General features: G+C 41.9%; 1 protein-coding gene across 4 annotated transcripts in view; it reads left to right on the top strand.

Moving 5' to 3' along the window:
• Positions 1-11,489: 11,489 nt before the first annotated feature.
• CDKL2 (cyclin dependent kinase like 2) overlaps positions 11,490-15,304 on the top strand; it is a 54,373-nt gene continuing 50,558 nt past the window's right edge. For 3 of the 4 annotated variants that reach the window (XM_024245581.2, XM_024245580.2, XM_063723023.1), the window contains exon 1: positions 11,490-12,146. The gene's annotated coding sequence lies outside the window, so the exon portion shown is untranslated. 4 annotated transcript variants of the gene reach the window in all.

Raw genomic sequence — 15,304 nt, 5'->3', positions numbered from 1 at the left:
TTGTGTTTATAAGACTTCCTAGTTAGAAGACTGTTTTGATCAGTTTGATGCCAGTGCTCTTAATTTATTTACAATTACTGGATAAACAAGTCACGAAAGAAATTTGTGATTTAAATATGTTCACATAGAAAATAATTTGCAACATTATCAATTCCTAAATAATGAAGTTTCTGGCAGTTTTTGATAAGGACTAAAATCTTTTAATCTATGTAGTACATGTACACATATTTCATATGCTTCAGAAATATAAGAAGTTTAGAATTTACGAAATTTTTCAAAAGTCTTTTTAGCATTATCAAATATTGGGCAAAATACTCTAAGTGCAGATTGAGAATTAAGCATTAACAGAAACATTACTAGCTTTCTGTTAATTGCCAAATTAACTGATCTTTGTCTTTGACCTCTAAAGTTTTTTTTTTTTTTTGAGATGGAGTGTTGCTCTGTCGCCCAGGCTGGAGTGCAGTGGCACGATCTCAGCTCACTGCAACCTCCACCTCCCAGGTTCAAGCAATTCTCCTGCCTCAGCCTCCCAAGTAGCTGGGACTACAGGCGTGTGCCACCACGCCCGGCTAAGTTTTTGTACTTTTAGTAGAGACAGGGTTTCACCATGGTAGCCAGGATGGTCTCGATCTCCTGACCTCATGATCTCCCCCGCCCCTCAGCCTCCTAAAGTGCTGGGATTACAGGCATGAGCCACCGCGCCTGGCTGACCTCTAAAATTTTGATAAAGCTGGCTGCCTCCTCGAAATGCTTTCACTTTTGTGACATTAATATTATTTTAACTGCTCCTGGGTTTTTTGGGGTTTTTTGTTGTTGAAATGGAGTCTCGCTGTTATTGCCCAGGCTAGAGCACAATGGCTCGATCTTGGCTCACCACAACCTCCGTCTCCCAGGTTCAAGCAATTCTCCTGCCTCAGCCTCTTGAGTGGCTGGGATTACAGGCGCGTGTCACCATGCCCAGCTAATTTTGTATTTTCAGTAGAGACGGGATTTTCCCATGTTGGCCAGGCTGATCTCGAACTCCCGACCTCACGTGATCCACCCGCCTCGGCCTTCCAAAGTGCTGGGATTATAGGCGCGAGCCACCGCACGCGGCCTCACTGCTTCTGTTTTTCTATTGTCACCATACCCTACTAGTTCCTTCTGTCCCTTGTCTATTTTCCCCATAAAATTTCTCTGGGTTGTTTTATTTAGGCCAGGCACTACATTGGCCTCAATATATTATCCACTCAGTAAATTCCATATACTATATGATGGTCAAGAGCAGAACTTTGGAGACAGCCTGGGCTTGGATGGCAGCTCCACCATCTAAGTGTTTTCCTGTGCCTGTTTCCTCATTTGTGAAATGGGATGGGTGATTATGAGAACTCAGAGTTAACATGGAAAGCACCTAAAATGTCTGGTGTTAGCTGGGTTTTTTTGTGTTTTTTTTTGTTGTTGTTTGTGTTTTTTAGATGGAGTCTCGCTGTTGTTGCCCCAGGCTGGAGTGCAATAGCACAATCTCGGCTCACTGCAACCTCTGCCTCCCGGGTTCAAGCAATTCTGCCTCAGCCTCCCGAGTGGCTGAGATTACAGGCGCCCGCCACCATGCCCTGCTAATTTTTGTATTTTTAATAGAGACAGGGTTTCACCATGTTGGCCAGGCTGGTCTTGAACGCCTGACCTCAGGTAATCCACCCGCCTCGGCCTCCCAAAGTGCTGGGATTATAGGTGTGAGCCACCACCCCTGGCTAGTGTTAGCGGTTATTGACTCAGTTGCATTTCTACTGTCTACCTACCCTGCATTCCAAACATGTCTTTTTAAATATCCTTTTGGCTAGTTTCCTTTTGATAATTCAAAATTGGTAAGTCCAAAACAATGTATTTTTTTTTCCTATGCAACTTAACGTGTGTATACCTGGCTCTGTAATGATGAACATCTCTTTTTCTGATTTAATCAGCCTAGAAATGTTTGAAGTCTCATCTTTTCCATTCAATACTTTCTGTCTTCCTCCTCCTTTATTGTCCATTTTCCCTTCCACAAGACTTGTTCATGTTATTTTAACTTCCACTGGCTCACTCAGTTCATTCATTAACCATTGAACTTCAAAATACCAAGCACTGTTCTAGGTACTACTAAGAAATGATTAAAGCCAGGTACGGTGGCTCACTCCTGTAATCCCAGCACTCTGGGAGGCCGAGGTGGGCAGATCACCTGAGGTCAGGAGTTTGAGACCATCATGACCAACATGGTGAAACCCTGTCTCTACTAAAAATACAAAAAATTAACCAGGCATGGTGGCGCATTCCTGTAATCCCAGCTACTCAGGAGGCTGAGGAAGAAGAATCGCTGGAACCCGGAGGCGGAGGTTACAGTGAGCCGAGATTGCGCCATTGTACTCCAGTCTGCGCAACAAGAGCGAAACTCCATCTCAAAAAAGGAAAAGAAAAAAAAAAAGGAAATGATTAAACAAGATTCCCACTCTTAAGTTAAAAAGGCTCCTGAAGAAGCTCTGTGGGGAAATTGAGTGGTGCCTGTTTGGAAGGATAGCTAGGGGTCAGACAGTACACAGTCCAGTTGGCCTAACAGAGGTTGGTCTTTATCCCAACCAAGTGCAATGGGAAAGTTGGTGATTTTTGGCAGGTAGGTAGGTGTAGGGGGAAGGTAATTAGTGACAGGATTTCTATTTTGAAGTGTCTCTTGCTACAGAGTAAACAAATTGAAGGAGTTCAATAATGATGGAGTAAACCAGGTAAAGGGTTTCAAGAGCTAAGATAGCTTAGACTAGAGTGGCAGTGCTAGAAATCTAAAGTTGATGCATTTGGAAGATTTGAAGGTAATATGCCCAGGTCTTGGTGAGAGAAAGGGTAGTGTCAAAGAATCTGAAGTTCCTCACTTGTATAATTGGAGAAGTAAAATGTTATATGAAGGATAGGAACACAAGAGGGGAAAAAGCTTTAAAGGAGGGACAGGAGTGCTAGAGAAATGCTTTATGGGATTTTGATGTAAGACTTGAAAAGATCAGTCTAGAGCTAGGAGTGTTTGTAACTTCATACATTGTGTTTGGCTCCCTTGACTTATGCCCTTTTTATTTTGAAAATAATACATGAAATATGTACTTTAGCACAATTAAAAACAAATATATGCTGTGCACATATGGAAAATACAGATGATCCAAAATAATGAGCTCCCATAATGCAGCCCATACATGGTTCCTATAAATAACTTGGCATACGTATTTTTTTCTTCAGATATTTCTGTTTTATATAGTTCATTGTTTTAGTGAAGACCAACCACTGAACAATGTTTATTTTTATTTATTTAATTTATTTTTTTGAGACGGAGTTTCACTCTTTGTTGCCCAGGCTGGAGTGCAATGGCGCGATCTCGGCTCACTGCAACCTCCACCTCCTGGGTTCAAGTGATTCTCCTGCCTCAGCCTCCCGAGTAGTTCGGATTACAGGCATGCGCCACCATGCCCGGCTAATTTTGTATTTTTAGTGGAGACAGGGTTTCTCCATGTTGGTCAGGCTGGTCTCAAACTCCCGACCTCAGGTGATCCACCCACCTCGGCCTCCCAAAGTGCTGGGATTACAGGCATGAGCCACCGCGCCCGGCCTGAATGATGTTTATTAAGCACTTCTGTGCACTAGGACCTATTCTTGATGTTAAAGATACATGAATGAATAGGCCATTGGTCTCCCAGAGAGTAGTTACTTGATAATGGAGAAGTAGTTGTAAATGCGATGTAGAACATTAAGATAATACAAAGCCTCTCAGTGGCAACTTGAGACAGGTGTTACCCAGTCACATATTCTAGAGTTGACATTTAATGCAGGGGCACGCCAGCAAAAGGACTAGCTAATGTAGTCTGTAAAACTGGAAAAGCTTGGAGGGTAACTGGGAGAGGCTGGATGGAGTGAGTCAAGGAGTGGCAAAGTGGTAAGAGGTGAGGTAGAAGACAGGATTGTCTCAAGATTGTAAGCCAGGGTAAGGAGTTTATTTAGATTTTTTTTCTAATTGCTGTAGGAAGACATTAAAGTAGAAAGCATCAGAGTGATAAAATATGCTGTACTGAAAATAGGTGGTATAATCACAAGAATGGAAACAGAACTGGTAAGCTGTTGTAGTCCAGGACTATTACATCTGAGGGAGAGAAATAGCATCTGATTTAAACAAGCTAAGTGTACTTGTTTACAGCCAAAGATATGGAGGCTTAGGATATTATAGTATGAGACAATTTGAGTGATGGATTATCAAAGTGTTGATCTGCTTTAAAGGGTGACACAGGCTGGGCATGGAGGCTCACACCTGTAATCTTAGCACGTTGGGAGGCTGAAGCAGGAAGATCACTTGAGCCCAAGAATTCAAGACCAGCCTGGGCAACATGGCAAGACCTAGTCTCCACAAAAAATAAATTAACCAAGCATGTTAGCACATGCCTGTAGTCTCGGCTACTCAGGGGCTGATGTGGGAGGATCACTTGAGCCCAGGAGGTCAAGGCTGCAGTGAGCCATGTTCACACCACTTGCACTCCAGTCTGGAAAACAGAGCGTGATCCTGTCTTAAAAAAATAAAGGGCTATAAAATCAACCTCAGGATGAGTTATTTAATTTTAGAAAAGGGGTTTTAAAAACCAGGAATGTAAACTTTGAATGGAATGCATTTTTATCCTTGCTTTATTTTAGAAAATTGTAAACTCAGTCTCTAGCACTAGCAGGCCTAAAATTAAGGATCCCTTAATCAGGAATTATATTGAAGAAGCACAGCATTAAGTAATAAGGCAGAGTGGGGACTTGGAACAGAAGTTAATAGATGTTTAATACTGTGTCTATGAACTGAAAAAAGGGAATATTTTTTGATGACCTGTCATTTTATATACATTATACCTTTTATTCTGATAACTCTCTTTTTGTTTTGTTTTTTTTGAGACGGAGTTTCGCTCTGTCGCTCAGGCTGGAGTGCAGTGATGCGATCTTGGGTCACTGCAAGCTCCGCCTCCCGGGTTCACGCCATTCTCCTGCCTCAGCCTCCCGAGTAGCTGGGACTACAGGCGCCCGCGACCACGCCCCGCTAATTTTTTGTGTTTTTAGTAGCGACGGGGTTTCACCGTGTTAGCCAGGATGGTCTTGATCTCCTGACCTCGTGATCCGCCCGCCTCGGCCTCCCAAAGTGCTGGGATTACAGGCGTGAGCCACCGCACCCGGCCTTTCTTTTTGTTTTTTAAGAGGTGAACTAAAGCTTGGAGAGGTTAAAAACAAACAAACAAAAAAACTCTCTGACACAGTGACGAGCTTTTTGGAATAGAAAGCAGACGTGAGACATTTCATTGGAAGGTGACTTGGAATAACTTAGAGTGGTATTTCAAGGCGGGCACAAATAATAAAGTAACACATATATGTGAAAGATGTGAGAAGAACTTGTATAGCCATCAATGAATATTGGCACTGAATATGTGCCAGAAACTTGCCTAGATGCTGGCTGGAAGTACAGCAGACACAACCCACCTTTAGGAAATTTGCATTTTGAGAGAGAGAGGCAGCAAGCAGGTTAATATCAGTTCTGATGTGTCCTGGGCAGAATACAACCTATTTAATCCTAATGGTAATCCTATGAGAGTAGTACAATTTACAGAAGGGTTAACTCAGGCACAAAGGGTTAGCTCTTTGTTCAAGACCACATGGCTAATTGGAGTAGAACTAGTACAGGAGAATAGTGACTGGAGATGGGGCTGTTCTACCCAGGATGGTAATGAAAAGAGGTATACCTAAGATTTGAAGAGAAGGCGGCCTTGAGTAAATCTAGGGGTAAAGCGTTCCAAGTGAAAATTTGGAGGCCCTGTATTTGGAAGGAGCTTGGTATCTTAAAGGGCAATAAGAAGGCCAATATGGCTCTAATGATAATGCAGATGATATTAAGAGGTAGGCAGACATTAAGAGATAGGAAGAGCTAAATTGAGGGTGGCCTTGTATTCTGAATTTTACTTGGGATGGTAGGGATCTGAACGTTGATGTGATCTGAATTAGGAAGAGCTGTCAGGTGACAGGTGATGGTAGCTTGGATAAGGGTTGTAGCAGTGGAGACGGTGGTTAGCGGTCAGTTAACAGGATATGTTTTCGAGGTAGAACCTATAAAGTTGCTTAGGGATTGGATTTTGAACGTGAGGGAGCGAAGATTCAAGGATGACTCATAGGATTTGGGGGCAGCTTGGATGGAAGGCTATGGTACTCACATAGGGAAAGAGGAGAAGTGGATTGTGGAGGGGAAATCAACAGTTCTGTTTTAGCAATGTTAAGTTTCACATGCCAATTGGATATCCAAGAAGAAATGTCAGGCAATTAAATGTGTGATTCTGGAGTTCTGAGAAGTCTGTGCTGTGAGTGGTGCAAACAGATCTTTGCAGCCTTTGGATTAGATGAGATCACTTAAGAAGAGTATGTATAGAAGAGATGAGGCTGATGAATGAGACCTCAGATACTTCCAAAACTTAGGATTATAGTACAGGAGAGGAGCATACAAAGAAAACAATGAGACAAAATATAAGTATTGGTGTCATGGAAAGCCAAGTTTCAAGAGTTTATCAGAAGGAAAGGATAGATGGTTGTGTCAAATGCTGCTGAAAGTTCAAATAAAATAGCAAGTGAATTAGAGTGGGCTAACTGCTATAATAAATAGATACCAAAATGTCTAATGGCTCAGATACAATAGTTTTTTTTTTTCCCTGCTTCCTGTAAAAAGTATTAGGGTGGCAGTGAAAAGACCAGTGGTCTGGCTCTCCCCCCGTGTAGCTATTTAGGGACACAGGTGAATGAAGGCTCTACCAACTTCAATAGGTGGCTTCAAGATCATGGAATCATCTCTAATATAGCCGACTAAAAGGGAAAAAGAGCATGGAGGATCATAAGTGCTAGATTTTTATGGGCCAGGAATGGGAACGTACACATCTCATATTCCATTGGCTTGAATTCAATCACATAGCCATTCCCAACTTCCACGGAGGTTGCAAAAAATAAGCCATGCATACAGGCAAAAGAGAAATCAGCTTATTGTGAGTAGCTAGTAAGCTCCACTACAGATGTCTTTGGCAGGATGTAGGTCATAGTGACTTTGGTAAGAACTATTTCAATGAAGTAATAAGGATGAAGCCCAAGAGAGGACTGGATATCAGAAATTGAACTAATGAACATCAACTTTTTCTGTAGTTTTGCTATGAGGATGAACAGAGGAACGGGGTGAGACTAGAAGGAAATGAAAAGTAAGGGAGGGTAATAAGAGGCATGTTACTAGTGCAAACAAACAGAAGGTATACTATTTTATTTATTACCATGGTTATCTAAGTAGGAAAGAATATATAGTATTTTTAATATTTGAGGAATGGATTCCTATGTTCACAACCACTATGGTATAGATGCTAGTGGCTGATACAGCAAGGTGTGGTATATGTTGAACTTGGCAAAATAAGTGGCACATTATACTTAGGTTTTCAAATCTAGTTGTCTTCATAATCTTCTAATGTAGTAATCAAGTCATTAAACTACTAGGTTTAGCAAGTGTCCTCCCATCAAAAAAACTTAAAACTTCAAAATGAGTCAGTCCATTTTCTTAATAGAATGGGGAAATGTATTCATAGTTGCATGTTCTATAATATACTGATAATGAAGAACCTTTTGTAGTCTAAAGATTTTACGGCCTTTCACTTGGTGACTCAATTGAGGTGATGCCAAAACCTCATCAGTCAGGATCTCATGGGGCCCTGGGGGACTAGTGGTGAACGGGCAAGAAAATGGCCCAAGCACATTGTTTTTTGGATGTCAAGATATGTAGAAAATGATTGTTGTGGAGAGTAGTTTAAGAGATGATTGCTAATGTGAGGAAGAATGGGTCTACTCTAAACTAAAATATATAAAATCATTGAAAAATATTTCTGGGCAGGCTATCCCCCTCTAGTCTATTATTTTTAAGTTGAGATACAAATTACATAAAATTCACCTTTTTCAGCACACGATTCAGTGGTTTTTAGTATATTCACAAGGTTATATAACCATCACCACTTCCTAATTCCAGAACATTTTCATCACCCCAAAAAGAAACCTCATACCTACCAGTAGTCACTTTCCATTCCCATCTAACCACAGCCCCTGGTAACCACTAATGTACTTTCTGTTTCTATGGATTTGCCTAGGCTGGACACTTTATGTAATACGTGCCTTTTTGTGTCTGGCTGCTTTCCCTTGGCATAGTGTTTTCAAGATTCATCCATCATGTATCAGCACTTCCTTTTATGGTTGAGTAATATTCCATTAAGTTGAATACACCAAATTTTATTCCTCAGCTGATGGACATTTGGGTTTTTTCTATTTTTTTTGGCTATTAATAATGCTGTTGTGAGCATTTGTGTGTAAGTTTTTATGTGAACATGTTTTTATTTCTCTTATAATACCTGGAAGTGGAATTGCTGGGTCATATGGTCCTTAATCTATTTCACATTTATTTCACTGCCATTGCCATCTCTCAAGCTGTCCTCTCTTGACATCCACCTCATGCACTCCCATACTGTTTTCTTTAGATTTTTAGAACATTTTCACTTTCTTCAGTGATTAATGTCTTTCTCAGCCTCTTCCACTATAGTCCTACTTGGTAGTTCATGTTAATGAACTTTTCATACTGTGACCTCAAGTTTCTTTGAACTCAATGACATTTTCCACTCAACTTCATCTACCCAAGGAACAGCCAAGTACTCCACCCTTTAGAACTGATCATCCTGTGCCATTTCCAACATCTGGAATACACAAACTGCTTTCTCTGATAACTTTTTCCTCCTATATTGCTCCTTTAAACTTATTATTCATGCCTATGATGACTTCCAGACCCTCAGTGCCTCCATTTTTAGTTTATTAGCTAACTGCTGTCAAAATTTATCTTTCTATTTAGCAGGAGCCCATGGCAAGCAATTTTAATGGTATTTTCTCCGGCATCTTTGATTCCTTTTTTTCTCAGTGATCCTTGTTCTGAAATTCCTTAACTCCTTTGTTTAATCTTTTTGCATTACCAGTTCTCTAAAAGAGGCGGCTTATATACCATCTATTTTCTCCATTCTTTCCTTTGGGGTTGCCCAATTCTGGGCAACAGTGTCAGTTGGTTCACTGTAAATTCATGGTATCCAGGCTCAAGTGAGCACATTTTTACTATTTTGTGTTCCTTTTATATCAAAATGACTTCTTAACTATTCTAATGTATTTCTGCTCTCAAATCCTTAAGCCTCTATCTCACCATTACCTTTTTATGCAAAAATAAAGTTCTTTTACTGAGATGGCCTGGGCCTGCAGTGTATGCCCTACACTTTTCTCAGTTTTTTCCGTTTTCTCTAAACCTCTTCAAGCCTAACCCCTTCTCATATATTATTACCTACTCTTCAGTACCTCTCCTTGGTTTTTCATTAATTATTCATTTTCTTGCCCCTTTAGGGTTTCTCTCCACTCTTTTTCCCTATAAATATTTCCGTCTTTAAAAAGAAAAAATAGGCTGGGTGCGGTGGGTCATGCCTGTAATCCCAGCACTTTGGGAGGCTGAGGCGGAAGGATCAACTGAGGTCAGGAGTTCGAGACCAGTCTGACCAACATGGCGAAAACCCGCCTCTACTGAAAAAAGAAAAAAATTAGCCGGGCGTGGTGGTGGGGTCCTGTAATCCCAGCTACCTGGGAGGCTGAGACAGGAGAATCGCTTGAACCCAGGAAGCAGAGGTTGCAGTGAGCCAAGATCGTGCTGCTGTACTCCAGCTTGGGCAACAGAGTGAGACTCCGCCTCAGAAAAAAAGAAAGAAAGAAAAAATAGTAACACAATCCTGTTTCTACATAATACCTTCTCTATAACAATCCTGTAGATGGCCAGAATGTGTAAGTCTTTAATAACCTCTGTCCTCTACAACTGGCTTTCAAACTCAGTTCTTACTGAAATTGCTTTTTTTGTTTGTTTGTTTTCTTTTTTTCAGCCTCCCAAGTAGCTGGGATTACAGGCATTCACAACCATGCCTGGCTAATTTTTGTATTTTCAGTAGAGACGGGGTTTCACCATGTTGGCCTGGCTGGTCTCAAACTCCTGACCTCAGGTGATCCGCCCGCTTTGGCCTCCCAAAGTGCTGGGATTACAGGCATGAGCCACCGCATCCGGCTGAAATTGTTTCCTAAAGCATCACTTGTTCGCCAAATCCAGTATTTTCAGTCTTTATCCTTTGGTTCCCTGTGAGATACAAATAGATTATTTAAGCTTCTAGGCCTCTTGCATGAAGGGGCCTTAAAATGTTATATGGTTGAATATGATAATAAAGTTGCAAAAGTAAAATAGTTTTGAGCCCTTGTTCTTAAGCTTCAGGCCCAATAAAACTGAATCTACCCCCATATAAAAGAAGTTCATCAGATTCTCTTATAGCCTATAGAGGTACCAAATAGGACAGGGCTTCTCACAACTTGGACACAGCTAAGGACAGATCTAATTGCTACATTAAGAGTCACATCTTGAATTGACCAAATAATTCTATTCTTTCCATAACTAGGCCTCAGGTCTGGTTCTCAGTATTACAGGTTCAGGAACTAGATTTTAAGCAGTTTGACCAAGGTAATTAACCACTGGGAGATTAATGCAAACTAACCAAACTCACAAAAGACTATAAAAAGAATGTCTATTTCTTAATGTACAAGAAGGAATCAATAGCTTAACATTAATTATTAATACCTTAATATTGACTAGGGTATATGGTAGACATTTGTCTATCCAGGAAACTCTATTCCCTAAATCAAAGTAGTTTCAAGACCAAAATGATCATGAACGTTTAGTTATCATGATTGAAAGTGTTATTTTACTGGCCTTATGGCCTCCTCGCTGCCTCAGATTCCTTGAAAATGGGGTAAGCTCTGTTCCTGTGTGATTTAAGCCTGTGCATGATTCTGACCTACCAGTCTTGCTCAGTCATGGATTGAGCTGCATTTTTGCATTTAAGACAAGTTTTATCGCAAGCCCTAACTCCACCCCATTTGGCTGCCATACGCGGGTGTTGTGCGTGTCCTCCAGATCCCCAGCCATCCTAGCGCTTTCCCATTCCATTCATGCCCTCTCTTCCCCTTCTTCCATCTCAGTGTTTTCCCTCACTTTCAATGGCCAGACTGGCCTTCCCAAGGTCCCTCCTAACGTCAGGTCTGTCATCACCTACCTTCCTCCACCTTGCCTCGCCTACTAATCATCACCTCCTAGGCTGTCACCGTTATCTCCTACCTGGCTCACACTGGCCCCACCGCCCAGAACAGAAAGGAAGCATGGAATCCCGGTCAGGCCGCGCCTTCGTGACTCAGGGCGCCCGGGGCCCGCCCCTGCCCCAGCGGCGAGGCTGTGAGGGAAACCGTATCGCATTTTGCATAGTCTTCGCAGTCCTACATAACCGCCACCTTTACCCTTCGCGTGGGCATCACAATCGCCTCCTCCCACTGGGGAAGGCAGAAAGGCTCCTCCTGACGAGAATCAAGGCGTGTGGGGACGCAGGGCCTCTGCGTGTCAAGGAGCAGAACCTGGGCCGAGCCCCAGGTGAAGGGGCGGGGTGGTTGGCCCTGAGCCAATCATGGCTCGTGACGACACGGCTCGGCCAATCAGAAGAAGGGAGGCCTGGCGCTCTCGGGGCGGGTGAGGAACCGCCCCCCTTGCAGCTCCGCGGCCAACGCCTTCGCCCAGGGATAGTTGAAGCGGTGCAGCTTCCCAGGCTCCAGGTACTGGGCGCCTTACGAGCTGGGAGGTGGTGCCTCTCACCCAGCTAATTGCTCTCTAAGCCCTTGGCCTTCACAGGTGTTGGTGCCTGCCGTGAACGCATTCTGACCTGGGCCGTATCTGTCTCCCAAGACTTTGTGCCTATGGTTGGGGACAGAGTGAGGTCGTTGCCTTGACGACGACAGCATGCGGCCGGTGGTCCTAAGTGTGAGCTTGCGGCGGACCGAGGCCTACCTGCCTCCCTGCCTGCTTCGCCCTGGACTCGTGACTGCGTCCGCAGAAAAAATCACAACAGCGCTGGAATTGCTGGTTTGCTAGGCAGCATCTTTTGGACCTGCGAGCCATATGCATTTCACCTCAAATTTGTTTCCAAGTTGAAAACCTTTGGGTCTTTCTATGCGAACGGATTGAAGAAACGGTAAGTATAGTACGTTTTAAAGCTTCTATTATCTCGTTGTTTGATCTATAAAAAATTTCATTTTTTTTTTTTTCTTTTTTTGAGACGGAGTTTCACTCTTGTTGCCCAGGCTGGAGTGCAATGGCACGGTCTCGGCTCACCTCAACCTCTGCCTCCTGGGTTCAAGCGTTTATCCTGCCTCGGCCTCCCAAGTAGCTGGGATTACAGGCGTCACCACCATGCCCGGCTAAGTTTGTATTTTTAGTAGAGACAGGGTTTCTCCGTGTTGGTTAGGCTGGTCTCGAACTCGCGACCTCAGGTGATCCGCCCGCCTCGGCCTCCCAAAGTGTTGGGATTACAGGCGTGAGCCACCGCTCCTGACCCTTTAATCTGTCTTAAACAAAATAAAAAATTAGCATTCTCCAAATATTTTTATCAAAATTGTTGCTATTAGAACCATCCAGAAATAACACCTTGCCCATTGGCCAGGTTTCTTTTTCGTTTGTATTACCTTTCCATTCAAGAGTAGAAGGCATGAGAAGTTATAGTTTATGAGTAACTGTTTCAGGAAACAAGAGGCTTTGTAGGCTGTGATACTTTTGAAGTATTTGTGGACAGTGCCACTTGAAAAGCAGGTGTGTTCAATGTGGTGTGTCCAGATGTGCAATTGGTTGGGAGAATAAACTTGAAGCAGTCAGCTATCATTAATGTTAACTTGTGATACGCTTCAGAACACCTCAGACATGCTTAAAGTCATTTTTTTGTTCACTTTGTGCTTTCAAATATTGAAGACACCAATTACAAAATGTTTTAAAATGATCCAGGTTATAGATTCAAGCTATTTTTGTCATTGGTATGATAAACCTAAAGCCTAGTCCTTAATAAAACATACTCTCTTAATGGAAGAGAAAAAATTAAGAAGGGATAGAATTATTTGGCGATTTTTTTCAAATACAAATATTTTATTAAAAAATAGTTAATGGAAGTGAAATAGAAGGTAAAATGTTAAATGCATGGAAAGTTAGTGTCTGGGACACTGCTCTGTAAAAAGTTTGTAGTAGAATCTACTATGAAAACTGGTAGAAAAATAATAATTTAAGTTGATGTTCATTGGTATTGTTTTCATTTCCCACCCCTCAAGATCAATCTTCTGGTTCTCCACGTATATCTGCATTAAAAATATGTATATTATAAAATCTCAAACTATTATATGTCAAGTGTGGAAAACGTATCGTATACATTGGATTAGCATAGTTTGCTAGAACAAAGAGAATATTTGTTTTGTCTTTGCATCACTGTTCCAATAGAGAAACAGGAAAAACAGTTCACGATCTGAGTAAATTAATTTTAGATTGCCGTAGGTATACAATTAATACAATAGGCAAGAATTATTTCTCTTTCCAAAGTTTAATAAATGAGCATTTTTATATTGTCAGGTGTAAAAAAAATCAACTCAATCGTCATTGGATATATAATTATTAAAAGACTTTGTTTCTTTCTTCTGAAACCATTGGAACCACATGGGATTTAGAGCAGCATTTTTTATTCTTATTGGAGTTATAGTTTAATAGCTTATACATATCATGGCAATCAAACCTTATGAGTTAGAATCTATGTGTATTTGGACTGAAATAATTTTTTTCTGTACCAAAGCATTTTGTCCAATGATTGCTGGACCTTCATCAATCATTGGTAAAACAAGAAAGATTCTCTTAGGATTGCCTTTATTCAGAAAATGTCATATAATATGAGTAAAAAATTTCAAGGCCTGGTGCGGTGGCTCACGCCTGTAATCCCAGAACTTTCGGAGGCCGAGGCGGGCAGATCACGAGGTCAGGAGATCGAGACCATCCTGGCTAACACGGTGAAACCCTGTTTCTACTAAAAATACAAAAAATTAGCCGGGCGTGGTGGCAGGCACCTGTAGTCCCAGCTACTCAGGGGGCTGAGGCAGGAGAATGGCGTGGACCCGGGAGGCGGAGTTTGCAGTGAGCCAAGATCGCACCACCGCACTCCAGCCTCGGCGACAGAGCAAGACTCCGTCTCAAAAAAAAAAAAAAATTTCAAACACAAATTCAAATTATATTTATAGTGAGTAATCATTAATAGGATTTTTGAAATACTTATACTGCATTTGGTACTACTATTTAATTTAATAATTACATTAAATTTAATAAAATTTAATTTAATTTTAAAAATCTGCTTATATACCGATGTCATTACTCTTATTTTCTAAGTTCAATATAGTAACAGTAACATGGCGAAACCCCGTCTCTACTAAAAGTACAAAAATTAGCTAGGCATGGTAGTGGTGCCTGTAACCCCAGCTACTGGGGAGGCAGAAACAGGGAATCGCTTGAACCTGGGAGGCAGAGGTTGCAGTGAGCTGAGATTGCGCCAGTGCACAAGACTCTGTTTCAAAAAAAAAAAAAAAAAAGAGAAAGGTAAAGAAAAATATTTTATGAAAGATGCTCTGTGTTAATTTGTTATGTGATCAAATATTTTTTCCAATTAAGTGGAAGGTGCATAAGTATTTCCAACATTGATCTAAATCCAGTGTAACAAAAAAGTCGATCTTCATTAAAACTAAATTCAGGCCGGGCTCTGTGGCTCATGCCTGCAATCCCAGCACTTCAGGAGGCCAAGGTGGGTGGATCACTTGAGATCAGGAGTTCCAGACCAGCCTGGGCAACATGGCAAAACCCCGTCTCTATGAAAATACAAAACTTACCCGGGTGTGGTGGCTCACGCCTGTAATCCCAGCTACTCAGAGGCTGAGGCAGGAGAATTGCTTGAATCCAGGAGGTGGAGGTTGCAGTGAGCCTAAATCTCACCACTGCACTCCAGCCTGGGCAACAGAACAAGACTCCGTCCCAAAACAAGCAAACAAACAAACAAACAAACAAAACCCCCCACCAAATTCATTTATGCATCTTTGAGTGAAAAGGAATTGTGCTTTTTTTTTTTTTTTTGAGACAGAGTCTCACTCTGTCGCCCAGGCTCAAGTGGAGTAGTGCTATCTTGGCTCACTGAAAACTCCGCCTCCTGGGTTCAAGGAATTCTCCTGCCTTAGCCTCCCGAGTAGCTGGGACTATAGGGGTGCACCACTATGCCTGGCTAATTTTTGTATTTTAGTAGAGACAGGGTTTCACCATGTTGGCCAGGCTGGTCTCGAACTC

The sequence above is a fragment of the Pongo abelii genome, chromosome 3, assembly GCF_028885655.2.
Source record: "Pongo abelii isolate AG06213 chromosome 3, NHGRI_mPonAbe1-v2.0_pri, whole genome shotgun sequence".
Lineage (NCBI taxonomy): Eukaryota > Metazoa > Chordata > Mammalia > Primates > Hominidae > Pongo > Pongo abelii.
The sequence above is the reverse complement of the archived record's forward strand: the minus strand, read 5'-3'. Positions and strand labels throughout refer to the sequence as shown.